The following is a 21,055-nucleotide window of genomic DNA, read 5'->3' as shown; positions in this document are numbered from 1 at the left end:
GTCACCCATTAATTCCAATCTTCAGAGGAAATAGGAAAATTGAGAGACTTGTGCTGATGATTGTTCCATGGAAGTATGTCTTAATAATCGAGTTTATGTTTTATTAATAACACAGCACTTTCATTAGTTTTTACCATACTTTAGTTAATTTTAGAAATGGATGGCAAATTACTCTAAAACAAAAAAGGAAAGCATGTTAACAATTGTCGCAAGGTATTTTGCGGTCGCCTGGACGAAAACTCTTCACCGAAGTGGGAAAGAGTGAGGAGTCGCCACTTTAATTTTGAGGGAAATTAAAGAAAATCATTTGTGAAAATAAATTAAAAGACACCACTTCGAAAGAGATTCTAGGTTCGGTCCATATACGGGTGGGGAAGGTGTTAGGCACCCGCCTCATCCTCAATGAACGTAAAGATTTAATGTTATGCTCTTTTATAAATTAAAAGGGTAATTAGGGGTTGGGATAGTGATAATGTTAATCCTTTGTGCAAAATAAAGGAATATTTGATATTTCACTTATCTTGGGTTGCCCAGAACACAAGTTCGTGAGATGGCCCTTTAATGAATAAGTGTTTGAGTGAATTGGTCTTGTGGTCTTGTCATTTAGTTTGAATTTTGTTAAGAGAGCTCTAGGAACTTCTCCCGATCTCTAGATATATTTATTAAGAGTTTTGAGTGGAAGATTTTGATAAGAACTCTCCTCCGATCTCCTGCTTTAATTTAAGTGAGAATCGTAAGAGCTCTCCCCAACCTCTTGAAGTATTCGGCTTGAAGTTTTAATGAAGGATCTCATATGAGAACTCTCCTCCGATCTCCGATTTTTATTTGAATGAGGATCTGATAAGAACTCTCCCCACCTCTTAGAGTATTTGTTTTAAGGTTTTGATGAAGGATCTCTGATAAGAACTCTCCTCCGAGCTCCGCTTTGTTTGAATGAGGATCGTAAGAACTCTCCCTGACCTCTTAAAGTATTTGGTTTAAGTTTTAAATGAAGGATCTCGGATAAGAAGTCTCCTCCGATCTCGCGTTTTTATTTGAATGAGGATCAGTAAAGAACTCTCCCCCGACCTCTTAAAGTATTTGGTTTAAGGTTTTAATGAAGGATCTCGGATAAGAACTCTCCTCCGATCTCCGTGTTTTTTATTTGAATGGGGATCAGGTAAGAACTCTCCCTCGACCTCTTAAAGTATTCGATTTAAGACAGAGCCTTTCACCGATCTCAGATATGACTCACTTGTCCGAACTCTTTGGTGGCTACATCGATCTTTTACGGTTACTAGTCCGGGTTCTATCTCGATCCCCGTTTTATTATGCTATTTCCTAGACTCGCTTAGTAGCTCGATCTCATGACTTTTCTCCTGATTCCCTATTCATTCTCTTATTTCAAGAGACACTATCACGTTATGATATTGCTACCAATACTTTGCTAAATTACCTAGAAGTTACTTGTAACCGAAACACCCATATTCTAAGGAAATAAAAACTAAGAACAAATAAATAACGTGAACTGAGAATAGAAAAAGTAAACTCAAGAGAGTAATTATCACCAAGGATCGCATGGAAATTTTTAGTATAACTGAACTTAATGAGAATTTTTAGAATAAAAGCAGAGAACGTAAAACGAGAGCATTTGAAAAGGTGACAGTCTAGATACTTACCTGTGTGAGGTCAAGGTTATCAAACTGGCTTTGGAGATCACAAATGTTGTTACGTTGAAGGCTCATGGTTTCGGGACCAATGTTTACTTTGAGATTGCGAGAACCAGTTGAAATGCGCAAGTCGAAGCTACCGCTACGTCAAAATGAAGTCGTGAGAGAAGAATGAGTAGATGATGGGGCAATGAAGACAAGGCTGAACGGAAATGGTATGACAGAGTGATGAACAAACTGAAAATGAAGGATTTCAGGGTTCAAAAACTATATCAATGGAGACACTCGAGAAAACTAGTTTCTGAAATTTCTCAATTTTTATGCAAGTTTAGAATGGCAAAGCAGCAAGACTGAATTAAATTTCAGAACCTTTCCACTATAATCACTACCTTTTTTTGTCCGTCCCCTCTACAGTATTGCATGCAGGTATTTATAGGAGCGTGTCGCTAATGAAGGGTCAAGATCTCCCTTTGGGAGAGAAGGTTTGGATTTAAAAGGACATAATCCGACGTCAAAATTAAAGGGAATCAAAGCATGGGATTGGGATCCTATCCAATATCCATCCTTTCTCTTCCCAAGCCAACGGCCAGATCCTCGCCTTACAAGATGGATCGAGGGCCGAGAATAAAAGGCGCCGGACTGCTGCTTGTTTTTATCCAAGGGCTCGAGTTCATCCTTGCAAGTATAATCAACCGTGGGGATTGTGATGTACAGATCGCCATAACTGCTTTTGGCGTCACAAGAATGTGGGCGATTCTCGCAAATGAGGCGTCTTGTAAAGATTTGATCACGCCTGCAACGTTTTAACTACCTCGGCTCTGAATCTGTGGAGAGTTATTGTAAGTTATCTTATCCTCTTCATGCATTGCGATCTCTTATTTCTTCCAATCTATTATGACCCTTTTCTTATCTCTCATATCGGGTCCTTCTCCCGATCTTTACCATTATAGAATCTTCCCCTCTATCCGAGCTGCCTCAGTCAAAGCATTTAATTCTTCGATTCGATGCATCCGCGGTTTGCAAGTAATAAATGCTCGCACTATATATATGCCTCAATGGAATTTCTCCCACATTCCATTTCTCCTCTTTCCATTTTTCACTTCTCCGCCCAAGTTTCTCCAGAATTACCCGCCATGGTGACCGCTTTGATCTTTTCCAATTGTTCTCTTTGTTCCTCGACTGAAAGTTTATGATTCCGGTGATCGGAGAATCATGAGAACCACATCTGATGACAGTGAAAGAATCGGACTAATTTACCGATCAAGATAAAAAATGTTGATCGTCTTGATCTCGAATCGGTCTATCGATATAATCGGTGAACCGATTTCGCGAGGACCGCTAATTTCTCTAAATATCGGTGACCGCCTTTTGAAGTTCATTTGGCTCCTCATCACATCAAGCGCGATCATGTTCTCGATCGATGACATTTACGATGACTCCTCATCATCATGAGAGTCATAGTCACTCCGTCTAAGCTGTACATCTATCCGATGCCTACGGCTGGCTTTCTGATTACACGTCTTTTGATTCAGCCATGAGACTAGGCTTTGACATAGGTCCCTGCGAGGTAGGATGTAGTGCCGATCTCTAGAGATCGCCCAAATGATATAATCTAACCTTTAGAGGCTCTTAATGATGTAATCCGATCTCTTGAGATCGCCCAAATGATGTAATCTGATCTTTTAGAAATGAAATTTTATTTTGACAATTATCATTTTATTATTGCATTGGTTATTTTCCGATCTCTGCTGTGCATATCCGATCCGTTCCTAACTAAATCACCCTTAGCAAATCAGAACTCAACATCCGTCGAATCCACGATCTTAGCCACCGATCTCCTTGTATTTTATTTATGGTGTTTCTTGAACCTTCTCGCGACGTGTCGTGAAGCGGTGGATTCCGCTAACCGATGCGTCGCTTGGGACATCGTGAGCATTGAATGCTCGACAGTATAAATAGGGAAGGTTAATCGCTTGCTCCCTTATGTCATTTTCAAGACTTTGCAGTGATTCCAAAATTCTCTCATTTCTTCATGTTTTTCCGACGTCGATCACATTTCTGTAAGGGTTTTGATCTTTCTCTTAGTTAAACTTCTTTCATTTCTTTGAAAATGAGCGGCCGAGGGTCGAGAGCGCTGAGCCGCCCTTCCGCCCATGTCTCGTGGTCATTGGATGAAGTCGAGGTGATTAGGTCGAGTGGGTGCCCGAGCCTCCTACGAACTCGCTTCAGCCCGTGGTCAAGCTGCATAATCAAGATGAACACATTCCTCTAGGAGAGAAAGTCTTCCGTGGATGAGTTGCCGTCGATCCTCCAAGAAACGACCGCAATGATAAGTCAAGAGTACACCTTGGACCGACTCATACGAGCTTATCGATGCCATGGCGATCTCGAGCCGCTCACTTCTTTGAAGAAAATGACGCGATCATAATATATGAAGAGCAATTAAAAGTCGAGCTCGGCTTCCTCTTGACAACTTCTTCAATGACGCTCAAGTTCCACCACGTATGTATAGCCCAAGTACATCCGCACTCATGGCGAATTCGTGGCTTTCAGAGGCTTATGCCGAGCTAAGAAGCTCGAGCCTAAAGAAAGGTTTTCTTGAGTCAGATAGACTTACTCGTCGAAAGGACGACGAGTATTGATTCTTCCAAGCCAAACCACACTGTGGGCTTTTTATCGATCTCACCTCTTCACTGAAAATTTTGAAGAATCACTTCTTTATGTTGAGGAGCAAGATTTCAACGTTTTGAGGGTTTCCCATGTAAATGGCAAAGATCTAGGCCCATCAATTCCAAAGAAGATCGCCCTGAGCAGGGACGAGGGTGCCATGGTAATGGAATTAAAAGTTCAGGTGGCCACTCTAAAGTATTCATGCCTATATGCTGTTATGGCTGAACTGAGATGGTGGCTGATGCGGATGATCGCGAATAAAAATTATGAAATGCGCTCGACTTCGGACCGGATCGTATAACCTAAATCTTTAGTCTCCCGCTTAGGTAATCTCAAGAACTATTTTTCCGTGCGTAAATGGCCGGAGGCGAAGGCGCAGGAGAGCCGCAAGCGAAAAGAGAAGTCTCTCAAGGTACGAGAAATGAAATCGCCGCGCATCACGCACGCCAGGTGGGATTCATGAGAAGTGCCGGAGACTCGCCCGACCTTCAAGGCAACCTGCCTCGAGTAGAAGTAGCTCCTTCTCCCCTCGACAAGAAGAGCCACCACCTCCACCGCCTTCTAGTGCGGAAGGTAGGCCTTCCCAACCTCGTGAGGACCCTGCCTTGAGGTGCCTGTGTCCTCATTCATTCCTTAAAGAAGAACCGATCAGCTCGGGAGAATCTGGGCTTGGCCAAGGTTCTGGGAGCTTCCATCTACCTCTAGGAGGATCGGAACAAGCTGACCCCGAGTAGCATTGACGATCTCCTGGCCCAGACAATGAGTTTGAGCGTAGAGAGCCCGTGAACCAGATATAATCGTGAAAAGGCTTGTCTTCCGAGGCAAGAAATTCTAAAAGCAGTTCAGACGCAGCTTTCGCCGCAAGCCCAACTTTCATCCGCCCATGACTACATTGTCAAATCGGGTCTGATGAAATCCTATGAGGATAAGTTGGCCGATCAAGCTCGTGAACTTGGGGAAGCTCGGCACTTCGAATCACGACATTGCTCACCATCAAGAGATCGAGCGAAAGAAGAAGAGGTCAGTGACGCAGGAAGCCGGTGCCTATGTGAATGCCCACGATCTTCTCCCGAGCTTAAGAGGCGTTACCCGAGAAGACTTCTCATGGATGGTGGATCCGCTCCTCAAGACGAAGAGGAGAGTGAGGAGGAAACCGAGAGAGAGAGAGAGACCGAGCAAAATGTCAATGTACTGAGAACAAGTCAGGTGACCCTCCACCAATGACTTGTAACCTTTATTTTGATATGAAATGAAATCCCTTTTGTTCAATTTCTTGATGAGATCAAAGTATCCAAATTGTATGAGTGCTTGATTGTTTGAACGTATTAGGACATCAAACTTAATAAATGATTATTAATCTAAGTGTAAGAAGTCAAGAACATTGTAACCATGAGATCTGACTAAGCCGAGACTAAACACCTGATAGAACTTTAGATCATTAAAATTGGAAACTTGATTTGAACACTTAAGATCTAAACACCATTAAATCTGATCAAACCTTAACTTTATTAAAGGATTTTCCACAATATTTATAAAGGAGAGATCGTAAATAAGACTGGATAGCACGGAGACCTGATATTTAGTTTGGTTTCCTTTGACAAGAGATCAGAAATGAGATTGGATGGCATGGGGACCTGATATTGGTGTGATCTCCTTTGTTGAGAGATCGAAAAGCATTTGACTAGATGCGGATCGCTTATTTCTAATCAAGTTACTTGTAAATCAAGAATGTCATTGGGGTCGATTTTCAAATTTCATTGACTTCGATGAACGGCCAAAATATGGTGTCGACAACTGCCCCTCTTTACATAATTTCTATTGAAGGGAATAAAATTTTTCCGTATAGGAATTATGTAAATATTCATACCCATATTTTGGGGGATTGGGTATCGAAAATTAAAATATCGAAACTCAAAATCTGACTTTGAAGTTAAAGTTGGAGACTAAGATCAACTTGGATCAAAGAACCAGACGTTGATGATAGGGATTTAAATTAAAAATCAACTCAGAAAATTAAAATCAACTTGGAAATTTAAATGCACGAAAATTAAAATCAACTTGGATCAAGGAACCAGAGGTTGATGACAGGAATTTAAAATGCTAAAATTAAAATCAACTTGAATCAAGGCACCAGAGGTTGATGACGGGAATTTAAAATGCTAAAATTAAAATCAACTTGGATCAAGGAACCAGAGGTTGATGACGGGAATTTAAAATGCTAAAATTAAAATCAACTTGGAAATTTGAATGCACGAAAATTAAAATCAATTTGGATCAAGGAACCAGAGGTTGATGACAGGAATTTAAAATGCTAAAATTAAAATCAACTTGGATCAAGGAACCAGAGGTTAATGACAGGAATTTAAAATGCTAAAATTAAAATCAACTCGGAAATTTAAATACACAAAAATTAAAATTAACTTGGATCAAGGAACCAGAGGTTGATGACAGGAATTCAAAATGCTAAAGTTAAAATCAACTTGGATCAAGGAACCAGAGGTTGATGACAGGAATTTAAAATGCTAAAATTAAAATCAACTTGGATCAAGGAACCAGAGGTTGATGACAGGAATTTAAATGCGAAAATTAAAATCAACTCGGAAATTTAAATGCATGAAATTAAAATCAACTTGGATCAAGGAACCAGAGGTTGATGACAGGAATTTAAAATGCTAAAATTAAAATCAACTCGGAAATTTAAATGCACGAAAATTAAAATCAACTTGGATCAAGGAACCAGAGGTTGATGACAGAAATTTAAAATGGTAAAATTAAAATCAACTTGGATCAAGGAACCAGAGGTTGATGACGGGAATTTAAAATGCTAAAATTAAAATGAAATTGGATCGAGGAGCCAGAGGTTGATAATGAAAATTAAAATGTGAAAAATAAAATCAACTTTGATAAAGTTACCAGTGGTTGATGACAGGAAATTAAATGCGAAAATTAAAATCAACTTAGATCAAGGAACCAGAGGTTGATGACAAAAAATTTAAAATGCTGAAAATTAAAATCAACTTAGATCAAGGAACCAGAGGTTGATGACAGGAATTTAAAATGCCAAAATTAAAATCAACTTGGATCAAGGAACCAGAGGTTAATGACAGGAAATTAAAATGCTGAAAATCAAAATCAACTTGGATCAAGGAACCAGAGGTTGATGACAGGAAATTAAAATGCTAAAAATCAACTTGGAAATGCACGAAAATTAAAATCAACTTGGATCAAGAAACCAGAGGTTGATGACAGGAATTTAAATGTTGAAAATTAAAATGCTTACAAAGCAAGCCTAACCTGACACAAGAAGTTCTTCCGCGACGAAGTGTACTTAACAGGATCCCGAAGATAAATGATTAATGGAAGACGAGTCGCAAGACTTAACCTATCACTTTCCATTTCTTACCCACTTCCCAGGATGCCCTTTCAGTCCTTGACTTTCTTCTTATTTTGCGAAAAGCGCCCTTACGGGTTTTCACTTTCCCCTCTGCCCATCTGACTAGAAGTGCCCTTCCGAGTTTTCACCCCTAGTTTTTTTTTTTCCTGCAAATCTCTTAGCAAAGTACATGAGTTTATCATTATCCAAATCCTAATCTTATGACGAAATTTTAACAGATTAATAGCGCATAAAAGACTGCATTAGAGTGTGAGTATACGAGAAAGATAAATCTCAGTGTAAGCAAAATATTAAATTAAAATGCAAATGTGTGAAGAAGATAGATTGAAGTGAAAGAATGACTTTATTATGGCTTGAGAGATAAAGGTACAGTTTTAAAGAAAAAGGGATACAAGAATGGATCTCACAGATTCCTTATAGTTGACTTCGAAGCCTCTTAACTGCCATTATTTCAAGTACTCTATTGACGAACATTCATACCGTGGCGGTTTATTTCTTTCCTTGGTCCAGTATCCCTCCTTATTTCCACATTTTCTGGTTCTAAGGGCGCCCTTTCGGGTTTTCACCCCTAGTTTTTTTTTAATCGCTTTTTCAGGGTGCCTTTTTGGGTTTTCACCATTCACTCATTTTACAGAGAGCGCCCTTCTGGGTTTTCGCCTTCTTTCGCACATTTTTCTAGGAGCGCCCTTTCGAGTTTCCACCCCTACCCTTTTTTTTTTTTTTAGGCATAATACCTTTTGACAGTGTTGGCATACACGGGTCTTGGAAATTCTTCTCCGTTTATATGGGTCAAGATCAGGGCACCACCAGAAAACGCCTTTTTAACCACGTAAGGTCCTTCATAAGTTGGTGACCATTTACCCCGGGCATCGTTTTGATTCGGGAGCACCTTTTCGTGACCGCATCTCCTAGTTGAAATTCACACTTGCGAACGCCTTTGTTGAATGCCCTAGCCATTCTTCTCTGGTATAGTTGCCCATGACACGCTGCTGCTAGTCTTTTCTCGTCCAGCAAATTCAATTGGTCCAACCTTGATTGGATCCATTCTGACTCGTTAGGGAAGGAATTTCTAATTCAATAGGAAAAACAGCTTCCATCCCGTAAACCAGTGAGTATGGAGTTGCCCCAGTTGATGTTCTTACTGAGGTCCGGTATGCATGAAGAGCGTAGGGAAGCATATTATGGCAATCTCTATAGGTAATGGTCATTTTCCAAATGATCCTCTTGAGATTTTTGTTACCGGCTTCCACCGCTCCATTCATCTGGGGACGGTATGGTGAAGAATTGAGATGTCGGATCTTGTATTGGTCACATAAACTTTGGACCTTCGGACCGTTCAAATTCTTGGCGTTGTCAGTGATGATTTCGCTGGGGAGGCCATGTCGGCAGATGATATTATTTCGGAGAAATTTGAGAAATGTGTTCTGCGTGATGTGGGCATATGACGTCGCTTCGACCCATTTTGAAAAATAGTTAATAGCTACCAGGATAAACCTATGTCCATTAGATGCCTTGGGGTTAATAGGACCAATTACGTCGATACCCCACATTGCGAAAGGCCAAGGTGAGACGAGGTTGAACAATTGGTGAGGCGGAACATTTATCGGATCCGCATAGATTTGACATTTATGACATTTCCGAACATACTCGATATAATCTTTCTCCATAGTAGTCCGTATATCCTTGTCTCATGATTTGCTTGGCCATCATATGTCCATTAGCATGGGTTGCACAATTCCCCTCATGAGTCTCAAAAAGGATCCTCTTTGCTTCTTTTGCATCCACGCATCTCAACAGTTCGCCATTAGAGCTCCTTTTGTACAGAATTTCACCACTGGGGAAGTACCCCAAAGCTAATCTCATAATCATTTTCCTTTCGTTTCTGCTTGCCCCTGGAGGGTATTCCCTGGTTTTGACGTAGACCTGGATATCATGGTACCAGGGTTTGCTATCAATTTCTTCCTCAGCCATGAAACAATAAGCTGGCTCACCCCTTGCTTTGATCTGCAATACCTGAGTCGTCTACCCCTCCTTCATTTGAGCCATGATAGCCAGGGTGGCTAAGGCATCCACAAATTGATTCTTGTCCCAACTGAGGTGAGTGAAAGAAATTTCTTCAAATTTCTTGATCAATTCCAGTAGGTACTTCTGATATGCGATTAACTTCGGATCCTTGGTTTGCCATTCTCCCTTGACTTGATAAATGATCAAAGCTGAATCTCCATATACCTCTAACTTCTTGACTTTCATTTCGATGGTAGCCTGCAAACCCATCACATAGGCTTCGTATTCCGCGATATTGTTAGTGCAGTCAAACCTTAACTTGATAGCTATCGAGAAGTGTTTTCCGTCAGGATACCAAAGACCGCCCAATCCCATTACTGCACAAATTGACTCCACAAAATACATTTCCCATACATCAGCTGGTTCTTTTTCCTCGCCGTCGACCTTATTGACATGCTCATCAGGGAATTCAAAATCTAAGGCTTCATAATCTTGGATAGGGTTTTCTGCTAGGAGATCAATAATTACACTACCTTTTACTGCTTTCCAGGTCATATAGACAATGTCATATTGAGAGAGTATGACCTGCCATTTAGCTATCCTTCCTGGCAAAAATGGGCTTTCGAATACATACTTGATAGGATCCATCCTGGAGATGAGCCATGTCTTATGATTCAACATGTAGTGTTTAAGCCGATTCACCATCCAGGCCACAGCGCAATAAGTTTTCTGTAATACCCCTATGTTCGGTAGTGCGTTCTACTGTTCCAGTGACCAGTGTTGTTCGGACAGCTAGGATTCCTAGAACTACACTTCGATATGAGTGAGGAGATATGAAATAATGAAATACAAGAAAAGAAAATACAAGAAAACAAAGGAAAAATAATAGCAAAGAAATGTAACCAAGTTAAGCGAGCGAGAACCCTAAAGATGGGTGATCAAGACTGGAAGTCACGGCGTGGACCGTTGACTAGCCCCGATCATGGAAACACTTGAAAATATTTTTATGACTTAAATAGACACATATTTAATTATAAATACTATAAGAAAGATTAAATAAAAATTAATTAATTAGTACAAAGAAAAGTGATTAATCGAAAAACTGATAAAACCCGGTGTTACCGAAAAATCGGGAATGCAACCCGAACAGGGGCATTGTGATCATTTGACACCCCGAATTGTCTTTTGACCTAAATGTCCATTAAAAACACATGATATTACACTTGGAAAATATAATGAAAAGTTGAATTAGTGGTACTTAATGTAAATAGCCACAAATGGGGTTCAAATTGGGTAATTAACACTTAAAACATATTAAATCATTATCTTAGGTGAGTGAAGCACTATGGATTAAATTAAACATTAAGTGGGCAGGTGTAAACCCACTAAACACTTCATCATCTTCATTCCTCCTTCCATGCCGAAATGAAGAGCTTGAAAATCCTCCATGGCCGATTTGCTTGAAGCTTCCTAATCTCCTCCATTTTCACCTCCAAACACCAAAGTTACTTCACTAATTTTGATCCCCACCTCACAAGGAAGAAGTAGATACTAAAATCAAGGGAGTTTAGTGAAGATTTAACAAGCCCCAACAATAGGTAAGTGTTTAAATTGATTTATTTCTTAAGTAAAGTTTATGGGAAGCTTGAGATGAACAAATTGATGAAGAAATTTTGAGGTTTTGGTGAGTTGTTATCATGCACTAGTTTAGGCAGCCATGGTAATTAAAGAGTTTGAATTATTTTCACATGCAATTGATGGGTATTGATGTTGATTAAAGTGAATAAAAGTTTTAGTAGGTTAATTTTTGGTGTATGTTAAAGTTGAGCACTTGAGTTGGAAATTTTATTGAATTTAAAATTCTATGCGTGAATGCCTAAATGGATAGCCATGAAATTGTACACTAAATGAAATATTATTACATGTATTGTGAAGAATTAATGTTGACTAATGTGATTTAAAGTGTTGGTAAGTTAACTTCATGCATACGTAATGGTGGACCAAGTGGAAATTTGAGTTTGAAGGTAATTATGGAGGCTTGACAAATGTGGTAGCTTGTTAACTCTTTGAAGGATGCTGGAATTCATGAAGTTGTTTAATGAATTGTGGTCTTAAAGTTTACCAAATATGTATGTAAGTTAGTGGTGAAGATATATGTTATGATAGTGGACATGTAAATGAGCATGATTAGGTGATTAAATTGTTGTAATTGAGTTTGACAAATTTTGCACTTTATGGTGTATGTTGAATGTGATTGTAAGCTGCCAAAATGATCAATAATATGTTGTGAAATATGTTTAGGTTAGGGTACAAACCAGAATTGGCATGAAGGTGAAGTTTGGTAAATGTTAAAGGTGATCTTTGATGAGTATGAACAAAATGCAATAGGGCAGTTTGTGTTTTAGGCCTAGAACCTTAAGAGTGTGGCTCCAATTGGTATGAGACCAATTGGAGGTGAAACTAGGCACAAAATGTGCCAACTTTCATGAAGGAAGCTTGCCAAAATTCTGCTTGGAAGGTAACTTGAAAAGTGACCAAATCCGGATTAGTGCAATTAAGGCCTGAAAATTGACCATTTGGGCAGCAGTTAGTATTTTAGACATAACTCACTCAAAACAGGTCCAATTGACTTGAAATTTTGACCATGAATAGTTAAGACCCATATCTACAAGTCTTATGAAGACACCAAAGCCCAGAAATGACCATAAGCAAGTAAAAAAGCTTGCATAAGTTCGGGTCCAAAAATTGACCGAACCTAAAATGACCTAAAGTGACCAATTTTGATGCAATTTGACCAGCAATAGTAAAATGACCATAACTTGGTCTAGTAAACTCAGAATGGCCTGAAATTTTGCTCCACGTGCAATAAGACATAGACCTACAAGTTTGTAGTTTTGATCGAAACCCGAAAATCGAGGGAACTAGGTCGTCCAGCTAGGTCAAACTAGTATCCCGGAATCCAACAAATTGCAAGAAAACGCAATATACATGGAAATAAATTTGGTAACATGTATCAACCCTAAAAGACTATTGAATGTGACATATTAGTAATATTAAAACCTAAATTACCTAGAATGCACCGAGGGTCGACATATTAGGTTGACTAAGCAAATAATAGAATTCAGTGAATTAATTATCAAGCATTATCGTTAGAGACAGTTTAAATGAGTACTGAAACACTTCAAATTGTGTTTCTCAATTAGCAAAGACTCAGGGAAAGGGAAGGAAACACTGAGTCAAGGCCAGGAGACAGTTATCAGAGGTTTGTGCACAACAGCTATTTCTTTTGAATTTTTTTCAATTGAAATGAATTATGACTATTTGTACATTATTGTTTTAAATTGTGGAAATGTGTTTGAATGGATACTTATTGATTGAAAAGCATTGTAAATGGTTTGAAACTGTGAAAAATTGTTTGAATGATATTTGATGGATACTTGTTGATTGAAAAGCATTGTAAATGGTTTGAAACCACAGCTATCATATATATTGATTGTATTCCTCGCTAGCTTGTCTAGTGGGATGAATTGAATTCCCTCTCTGGCTGAAGTGTTGAGGTGTGTGCCTGTTGAGGACGAATTGAATGAGTACTCATATTTTTGCTAGCTAGCTATGTTATTCCTCATTAGCCATCGGCTTTTGGGATGAATTGAATACCTCATTAGCCATCGGCTTTTGGGATGAATTGAACTTTGGAACATGATTAAGCTGTGTGTGATTTATTGATATGTATTGTGAGATTGTGAAATGGAGTTTAAATTCTTATTGACATTCACTGTCTTTTGAATTTAACTATGTTTTGATTATTGAGATTTATTGTGATATTGTGAAATGGAGTTTAAATTCCTTATGACATTCATTGTCTTGAGTTTAACTATGGTTTTAAGTATCCACTCTTTATATGACTTATCATTTGTGATTTAAAATTTTATTTGGTTAATGTTGTGCACCACTGAGACATTGTCTCAGCGATAGCTTTTCATTGCTATCGCAGGTAGACAGACGGACAGGGTAGCAGACTAGGCTGCTAGTACATTCAGCGAGAGATCATCGGGTATATTGAGTATACCACATTTTGCATTTTGTACTGTAATGTATGTTCACTGTATGTATATATTGTTCTTGATTTTGAGCAGTTGTAAATTGAAATTGTACATTGAAGTTGTAAAGTAAAGTATGAGTTATTTTGACTTGTAGAATTTGTATTATATTTCTTTTATCTCATCCTTTGAAAATACTGAAAAATTATTGTGGAATTGACTTGAGAAATATATTGTGTTGTTTAACTGTTGGAGTTGAGATTTAGAAATATATTGAAGTGCTTTTTACATGTTTTTGAAGAACTGTTTTGTTCAAAATACAGATGGTACTCCGCCAAAATTTTTACAGAAATTGTTGATTCTTAAAATGTGTTAGCTATTTCACTTCAGTTCAAAAAAGTTTTTAACACCTATAAACAGTGCTCACCACTGTAAAAGAAGTAAGAAAAGTTTTTAAAATCCCTTGTAGTGTATTTAATGGATTATCAATAGACGAAGTTGGTAATTCTTTAGGTATATTACGGGATCATGTTATGCCTTACAGAGGGGTAGGGTGTTACATTTTCTCTAGGAAAGAGTACCTTGACTCGCAATCATTGAATTTCTTTCTCAGGTAATAAATGGCCCTCTCCTTTCGTTCCGTATCATCATGCTGCCCCAAAACACATCCCATTGAATTCTGTTGGACTGGCATGTATAGAATCAACGCCCTTCCCACAACCGGAGGAACCAATATCGGCGGGTTTGACAGGTACTGCTTAATTTTCTCGAAAGCCTCTTGACAAACTGAATCCCATTGAGAGGTATTGCTCTTTCTGAGTATTTTAAAGATGGGTTCATCCTTAGCAGTGAGGTTGGAAATAAATCTTGAAATGTAGTTTAGCTTCCCCAAGAAACTGCGCACATCCCTTTCTGTTTTTGGGGATGGCATTTCTTGAATGGCTCGAACTTTGTCTGGATCTACTTCTATTCCCTTCTCACTCACTATGAATCCCAACAGCTTTCCAGATCTAGCTCCAAACACACATTTGGCTGGGTTCAACTTCAGCTGATATTTTCTGAGTCTCTCGAATACTTTTCTCAGCACTTGTACATGACTTTCCTCCTCCCTGGATTTAATGATCATATCGTCCACATACACCTCCACTTCTTTGTGCATCATATCGTGGAATAACGTGACCATAGCGCGTTGGTAGGTAGCCCCAGCATTCTTTAACCCAAATGGCATGACCTGATAACAGAATACCCCCCACTGAGTGATGAAAGTAGTTTTCTCTTTGTCTCCTTCATCCATGGGGATTTGATTGTATCCAGATGCCCCATCAATACACGAACATCTACCCAATCCTGTAGCATTGTCTACTAGCACGTCTATGTGTGGGAAAGAGAAATCATCCTTCAAGCTTGCTTTATTGAGATCCCTGTAATCAACACACACCTTGACTCTCCTGTCCTTCTTCATTACCGGGACCACATTAGCTATCCACTGAGGGTACTTGACCACTTCCAAAAATCCGGCATCATACTACTTTTTGACTTCATCCCTAACCTTGAGCAGGGTGTCGGGATTCATTCTTCTTAACTTTTGTTTTACCGGAATTGTCCCAGGGATTAGGGAAATTTTGTGCGTCACTATGTGAGGGTCTAAGCCGGTCATATCGTCATAGCTCCATGAAAATATGTCCAGGAATTCTTTGAGCAAACTGACCATATCTTCTAATTCTCCACTCCCCACAACCTTAAGTTCCCTTCTCATTTCTTCTGTGCCTAGATTTATGGTGTGCGTTTTGTCCCCACAAGGCACTAGGGAAGGTTCATCTCTTTCACCCCTTTCTTCTGCAAGTTCTTCTTCAGAATCACTTGAAGTAATGGCAGTTATGGGAGTTTCAAAATTAACAAGAGGAATTTCTGAGTCTATTAAATTATTAGGCGTTAATTGATGAATGGTCCTGAAGAAATGAAAGTGGAATATATTATAAGAATGGATTTCAAGAGAAAAAGGAAAAGAGAATTGGATGCAAAATGCGCTATTAATTCATTAATATTTGAATCATAAGAAAAGGGTCCATTTACAATATTGCACTTATCACTATGGACAAAATGATCAAGTGAAGATAACAAAATGTACTTTACTCAAGATTAAGCACAGGAAGGTCCTCTACTTCCTAATTATCCAGTTCTTGCCCCTCATCAATTGGCGAGATTAGGGCTTCATATAGGGAGTCCAGTTGTATGACATCAACAAATGGTTCTTCGGGTGATTCTTCACCCTTCTCGGGATTCTCAAGGATTGGTTTGGTGAATACATCTGTGATTTTCGGGACAACCTTCATTTTCCCGACTCTCTGGTCAAATCTCTAATCCCGAAGCATGTTTTTCCTCCAAAATCGCCCATCCATAAGAGCATCTTCCTCAAATCCCAGGCCGAAACGGCCAATCTTCTAGATAGCCGGTATGGGTTTAACAATCCCCTGTAATGTGGCGCCTAGCCGCTTGCCTATCTCATATCCGCTCTTAAGCATCACCTTTGCAACCATAGCTATAGCCCCTTCATCCCTCAGAATAGCTTCTTGCAACTCTAGAGCCTGGAAAGAACTTTCCAAGGACTTTTCAGCTGCTTCCACATAAGGAAGCGATTACAGCTTGGTAACCAGCATGGCTTCCTCCCCCTTCAAAGTGATGATTCTGCCATCCATGATGTATTTAATTTTCTGATGCAAGGTCGAAGGTACGGCATTTGCTGAATGGATCCAAGGCCTCCCTAGCAGCATGGTGTATGCAGGTTCAATGTCCATCACTTGGAATGTGACGTTGACAGTGCATGCCCTGATTTGAAGCCGTAAGTCAATGTCTCCCAGTACCTCCCTCCTTGTGCCGTCAAAGGCTCTTACCACCATGGCACTTTGACGTATGTTTGATCGGCCGACAGGTAGCCTTGCCAAGGTGGCATTGGGCAAGACGTTAAGCGCAGATCCATTGTCAATTAGGACCTTAGCAACTATGCAACCTTTGCATTTTACTGTCACATGTAAAGCCTTGGTGTGCTTTAAGCCAGCCGGGTCTATCTCCTCTTCCGAGAAAGTGACGAAACTGGATGCCTGAATTTGTCTCACTATTTTCTCGAATTGCCCAGGTGTGATATTGGGGTTTACAAATGCCTGATCCAGAATCTTCTGTAGGGCTTGGCGATGGACTTCAGAGCTCAAGATCAATGACAATAATGAAATCCGAGCAGGCGTCTTCCTCAGTTGCTTAACAACATCATATTCACTTTGCTTCATTATTTGAAGCAACAATTCCTCTTCTCCACTTGATCCAGCAGGTTCTCCTCTCTCAACTTTCTCAACCTCCTCTTCCGTGCTCTCTTGTGGCTCTCCCATTTTTACTTTCCCTCTTTTCTTTTCCTTCTCGTCATTCCCGTAACATCTCCCACTTCGAGTTATAAATTCTATCTCTTGCTCAGGTGGGGAGGAGTTACTGGTTGTGACAGGTTTGGGGTTTGGTTGGGGGGTAACATTGCCGAAGGGTCCGGTGTAAGTCATTCTGAAGTGCTCGTGGGGGACGAAGCACGGTTTAGGAGTTGTCAAGGGTGGAGTATAGGTAAGGTTAGGAGCTGATGTACTGTTAGATGCTTCTTGAGTAAAGACTTGGAAATTGTAGTTCCAAGGCACAGCATGAGTGTTTGTGACAGGGAGCTGAGGCGGGGTTCGAATGACTGTTACTGGTGGTGGTGGTGTTGGTGGATTGGTGGCAGAGAAGGTTAATCTAGGATTGGAGGTGGAGGCATTCTGGCTGAATCTGGCTACATTTATTTCGCCTTTCACTTTCGACGTCGTTTGGCATCTCAAAATTTTAAGGGACAGTAAGTTCTGGACCTCTTGCCGGAATCCCTCACAGTTGCGCAGCTCATGATCAGCTGCTCCTCCATGGTAAGGACATCCCGTACCCCTTTCTGATCCTGATGCTTGAGGGAAAAGGTAGCCTTCCCTCACTGCCATAACAAAAATTTCCTCAAAGTGAGGAATCAGTCGATCCATCTCCACGGTTGACTTTTCATCCCTGGACTTTATCATGTTCACACCACTGCTTGTACCATGATTGGGCAGAGGGTTTGAAGTGACGTTGGGGAGGGAGCCATCCCCTTCAATCTTCAACCACCCATTTCTAATCAGGGCCTGTACCCTTCCCCTAAGGGCCCCGCAGTTGTCAGTTGAGTATCCGAGTGCCCCTCCATGATACTCACATCGGGCACTGGCATTATACCACCTGGGGTATGGTAGCTGAATTGGATCAAGGGGAATTGGCACTATTTGATTTATACAGATGAGGTATCGTGATATTTACGAGTGGGAGGGGAAGAGGTGGATCAGGGTTTCTCTGTGGTCTAGGATTATTTTGGGGTGGTCTTGATTGAATAGGTTGAGGAGGTGGTCGGGGTTGGTAAGCTGTTTGTGGTGGATACTGTGGACGTTGATGAGGATAACTTGGAAAAGGAGGTGGAATGTTTGTAATTGTCGGGCCATGAGAAGGAGAATATGGCCGAAAATTATTCTGAGGGAATGAAGGTTGGGTTTGTCAGGTGATGGAGTGCACATCACCTTCTTTCTTTTTGCCAAAACTGGCAGTTTTCTTTGCAGGATTCTCAATTAACTCCTACAATCGTCCTAACCTGAGGTTAGTTTCAATCCTCTTGCCAGCTTGAATGATGTCTGAGAAGCTGTTGGAGGTGTTTCCAATCATCAGATTGAAATACGGAGCCTTCAATGTCTCAATGAACAAAGAGCAGAGTTCATTATCAGTAACCGGAGGATAGACCTCCGCTGCTTTCTCTCTCCACCTCTGGGCATACTCCTTGAAGCCTTCCCTTTCTCTCTGCATCAGATTTTGGAGGTCTCTCCTCGTGGGGGCGCCGTCACAGTTAAATTTGTACTGTTTCAGAAAGGCGTCGGCCAAATCTTTTCAGGAGCGCAGTTTGCTCCTATCTAACTGAATACACCATCTCAGGGTTGCTTCTGAGAAACTCTTATGGAAGAAGTGGACCAGGAGTCTATCATCTTCTGTCAGGGCGGACATCTTGGCAATGTAAGTAGCCAGATGAATGTGGGGGTCTGAGTTCCCGATGTATTTGTCAAAATTTGAGACCTTGAATTTGGGTGGTACTACCACATCTGGTACCAGTCTCAGCGACGATACATCTACTGAACCGTACATATTCAGTCCCTCTATTGCCCTTAATCTCTCTTCTAAAGCAGATAACTTCTCATTCTCTCTTATTTTGCTTTCTCCTCCTACTGCATGAGATATTCCCCCAGTTGGGAAATGAGGGGCAGAATGAACCGGAGGGATCGGGATTGAAGGGTGTGGCTCGGCATTTGGGACAGTCGGGTAGTAGGGGAAGGGTAGGTCATTATTTAAGGGGGTCGGATTGACAGTGATTGTCGGATCTGGAATAGGTGGTTGAAAAGTAAAAGAGGTTGAAGCTTGGTGAGAATCAACCGTCATAAGAGGTGGGTGAGGTAGTGGCAAGTTTGGCTCTAATGCAGGCTTATTTTGGGACATCTCCCTCATCAGTTTCATGAGTTCTGAGACTTGGTCTCTTAATTCAAAAACTTGTCCCTGTAGGTTCTGGACTTGTTCCTGGTCTTCCATTAGCTTCTTCATTCATGATCTTGTTAAGTATACTCGTCTTGGTCGAATTGCTTGTTTGGTCAGGCTTGCTTGCTTGAAGCAATGTTGATTTCCTGTGTGAAAAATCATTAAATGAATTTCAAATTTCATTAAAAATTAAAGGTCCTAATTTGAACAAAGGATATAGTGGCATCTGAAAGCCAAGAATGGGATCTACAGAAGAATAATTGCATTAATTTTATCATGGCATCGCTCGATAGTCCTATGGTGAATGACTAGATTGAATGCGTGTCAACGATACTTGTCCATATGGCGCATTCAACTTTTCGCATAACCCTAGCGAGGATAGCTCCTACGGGAGTCATACTATTCATTCACAATTTTGCTAAACAATAGCCCAAAGCTATTTTATTGATCAAATAGTTCATACATAATATTCTTTTACATTGGCCTAGGCTCAGGGAGATTCTTTATAATGTAATGACATTTTTTGAGATATTCATAAAGTCTTTCTTCTTGTCTGGCGGGGTCGAAGGTTTTCAAGGCATATTCCGATTCTGGCAAGAGCTCTTGTTTCCCTTGTGCTATCATTCTCTCCAGCTGGTCTACATTTTCTCTTAGCTATTGATGGAGAGTAGCTTGTCTTTCTTTTTCCTTTCTTTCTTTCACACACTCTTTCAGAATATCATTGATAAGCTGTGCTTGCTCCTTCAGTTAGAGCTTCTTCTTTTTACCCTCTTGTTTATAATCTTCCATGAGTATCTCTTGATACTTCATTTTCTCTTGCAATTCGTTACTCCAAACTCCTGCTTCCTTTATTGCGTCTTGGAGAAAGATCTTTTCTCTTTCCCATTGCATTTCCTGCTCCTCAAACCCTACTTTTTCAGTCCTGAGCCTTTTTACCTCTCTCTTGAGGACCTGCTGTTGGTCCTCCAACTGCCTTACCTATTCTTGTAATTGCTGGTTCTCGGTATCTGCTTTTTGTAGAGAGTCGACCAAGCGAGCGTTAGCTTCTTCTGAAAGGAAGTTCCGATGGGGGATGTTACCTTCGAGTTCCGTTGGCTCGGCAGCTGGGTGTCCTTGATTCCTGCTGGCCCTCCATTTAAGATAATCTTCCGTGGCACCCAGACCTTTAGGCAATCTCTCCATCATAGTGATGCTCTCCTAGGATTTACGGGCTGCTTTCAATTCCTCCTCACTACCGAGCTCATGGTAGAAGTGACCTTGATGGTATTCTTCAATACTGAATGCGGACTGAGTTGAGCCGAACTGCCTCATTACCAATGCTGGGACGTAACTCGTATATCCGGTTACTCCGATTAAAGATACTGAACAATTACTCCCCGTGCTGAACAAAATAGGTAGACCTGGCGCCCATAATTTCCTCCAGCAGTAGTTGTGACTGCTGAAGCTTAGAATCCGCTCTTGCCACTGCAGCTCGTCCTTTGGGCTGATTACTAATTTGGTCATTTTCTCAATAAGAGGCTAGTCTGGGTGCTAAGTCAACCCCTTTGTCTCTATAGGGCATATGTGACTGATGATCCAAAGGTGCAACAATTGAGAACAACACTTAATGGATCCCCTGCCTTATTGTTTACAGTAAGTAAGAGTCAACAGAGTCTCCGCAAGGATTGCCAGTATTGGGTTGACCTTCTGCTTTTCTCGCCTAA

The sequence above is a fragment of the Hevea brasiliensis genome, unplaced genomic scaffold (assembly GCF_030052815.1).
Source record: "Hevea brasiliensis isolate MT/VB/25A 57/8 unplaced genomic scaffold, ASM3005281v1 Scaf16, whole genome shotgun sequence".
NCBI lineage: Eukaryota > Viridiplantae > Streptophyta > Magnoliopsida > Malpighiales > Euphorbiaceae > Hevea > Hevea brasiliensis.
The sequence above is the reverse complement of the archived record's forward strand: the minus strand, read 5'-3'. Positions refer to the sequence as shown.